This window comes from Chrysochloris asiatica, unplaced genomic scaffold (assembly GCF_000296735.1).
Source record: "Chrysochloris asiatica unplaced genomic scaffold, ChrAsi1.0 scaffold00130, whole genome shotgun sequence".
Taxonomy (NCBI): domain Eukaryota; kingdom Metazoa; phylum Chordata; class Mammalia; order Afrosoricida; family Chrysochloridae; genus Chrysochloris; species Chrysochloris asiatica.
The window spans coordinates 6,280,102-6,282,639 of record NW_006408648.1 but is presented as its reverse complement, the minus strand read 5'-3'; the positions used below and the strand labels follow the sequence as shown (position 1 = coordinate 6,282,639).

The window sequence follows — 2,538 nt, the reverse complement described above, 5'->3', positions numbered from 1 at the left end:
TTTGGTACCATGAGTCTGTATATTCCTTCCATCTTCATTTGATATTTTCTCCCATCTTCTTTTGATGTTTTCTGCATCATTCAGTAATTTACCTAGAGTATCCTTCAATAATGAAAGTTGAGACTTGAATTTTTCTGCAGTTACCCAGCTTGAGAAATGCTGAGCGTGTTCTTCCCAACAACAATACGACAATACTACAATACTACAACAACAATACTAGCAGAGTTTAAAAAGACATAAAATTTCCCATAAGTATAAAGTCCTGTGTTTACTCTAGTATTTCTTTACTGTAAACAGCAACAAAAAGCAATGGTCACTTGATGGGGAAGCTAAATCTGAATAATGGAGACAAAGACAGAATACACAAACATTAGGGAGAACCATGCGGTAAAGTACTTCCAAGATAGAGATCCTGGCCATATTGAGCTTAGAGGAAGAGCATGTTGTTTTCTGTGTTTAGCTGTATTAGTACACTCTGTATTTAGCTACTGTGACATCAGGGCACAAAATGTTAAAATGGCTGGGAAAGTCATTATGAACAAACATGATCCCATGTTATACTCATGCCATTCCATTATTTACCAAACATATAAACTCACTCATATTGTCGAAACACATGCTTTAGAAACGTAGACTATCTACCTGGAGCTGCTCTTTTTTTTTTTTTTTCTTAACAGTTCATTGTATTGTGTTGTATGACTGTACCATAACATTCCTGTATTAAGGAACACTTTATTCTTAATTTTTGATTAGGAACTGCTCAGATGGACAACTTATCCATATCTTCAATGCCTTCTAATGGGTGTTCTTATATTCAACTAAACAATGAAGCTCACGAAACCTGAACAAGCCACACTGGGAAAAAATTCATTTAGAAATATACTAAACAGGAAGCCCCAGCTTGCTAGCTTAGCAGTTCAGTCAATGCTGTATTCTACAAAGCAGTCTCTTTGACTCACACCCTCCAACTCAAGTGCAAGGGCACTCCACCACCACAGATGAGTGCAGGAATCACCCTGGCTTAGAAGTGCCATATTCCAAATAGGAGTCAGTGTCTTTTTAATAGTCCCAGATCCTTGCTCAGGACATAATCATAATCACTGCACACAGGGATGTAAAAGACTGGCTTCTTAACAAATATTTACAGAAACCTATTAGGGGATCTTTCTTCCATAAGTATTATTGCCTGGTAACTCAGCTGACATTCCACATTATTAGGTTTCCATGGGCATAGAGCTAAAAAGTTAGCCCAGGGTCAGATCTATGTATACAGTCAGAGAAAAGATAAATCCCTGAAAGTGAAATTTCTGGATCAATGCCATCTACATTTTTTTTTCTTTAATGGTCAGTTTAGATAATTAGATATAGCTACAGTTTACATACATGATTACCAAAGTTGGTAAAATTATGGAAAAAATGAAATTAATGTTTGTGCTGACTGCTCTTACCTGTTGTTAGGTGCCATCCAATCGGTTCTTACTCATAGCGACCCTATATAGCATTTGCAAGGAAAAGCTGGTAGGTTTGAACCCATGGAAAAAGCATATATTTACTTCTGCCATGGGAGTTTCTGTTTATTTTCCTTAAGCAATTTTCTCAAATGATTCCCTTCAGAAAGCTGTGGATTAGCCAGAAATGAAAATATTTATACTTTAGTAACTTCCTCAGCTTCCTCTTTTCTCTGAAATTAATTTTTTTGTCTTTAAACTATTAAAAAAAAAAAAAAAAAGGGATGCTATTAAAGTACTTGAGATGACCATCCACTGTCCAAAAGAAAGATTCTAAGAATAATCAAAGCTGCCCAGAGATAGACTACGCTTCCCTACAGGGTGCTGAGCCTCTATCTTCAGGTGACCTGTGGTATGAGTGGTACCATGTGACTATGATATGGATAGTAGACCTTGATGAGTTTTTAGGTCCCTCATGTAGACTCCCTGGCCCTATGACCCTATCATACTTTTATTGCATATTTGCATATAGTTCTGTTATCATAAAGTTGAGGGTTGTGGAAACAGTATTCTATATAATTCAGACAAGTATTTTCCCACTAGAATATCTCTCAGTCACTCACTTTGCTCCATCTAGATAGTATTTGTGTAGTATTTCTGTATTTCCATTTCCATATGTGTCTACCTTCATTTTCATCAGAATTCTCAATGCCAGTTGCTTACCATTCTGGAGAAATTGTACTCAATGGAAACATTCAGAGAAAAGAAGATCATTTTCACTGTAAGCGTCAGTCGTCATCCGTTTTGTCATTTTTTTTTCAGTGTATAATTATATACTTAAATATTAATTCATATGATCAAAGCCAAAGATGTTAAGCACAATTTAAAGTTTTACCACCAGTTTCTTTTCATAACATGAAACAGCTTTACTCTTACCAATTCACTGCAAGCAGTGACCTAGAAACTTGAGACAAAAACAGTAATAAGAAACAATTAACTGATGTGCTTAAAATACCACTAGAACATATTCACCTCTGGTTATGACCTCGGCTCTGAAGATTTGTAGGATTTTTAAATAAATAACATTAAA

The 2,538-nt window shown here is 35.6% G+C and overlaps 1 protein-coding gene across 2 annotated transcripts in view; it reads left to right on the top strand.

Annotated features, from left to right (window-relative positions):
- The window catches only part of LMLN (leishmanolysin-like (metallopeptidase M8 family)), a 166,133-nt gene that overhangs the window by 89,597 nt on the left and 73,998 nt on the right, over positions 1-2,538 (top strand). The window lies entirely within an intron of this gene.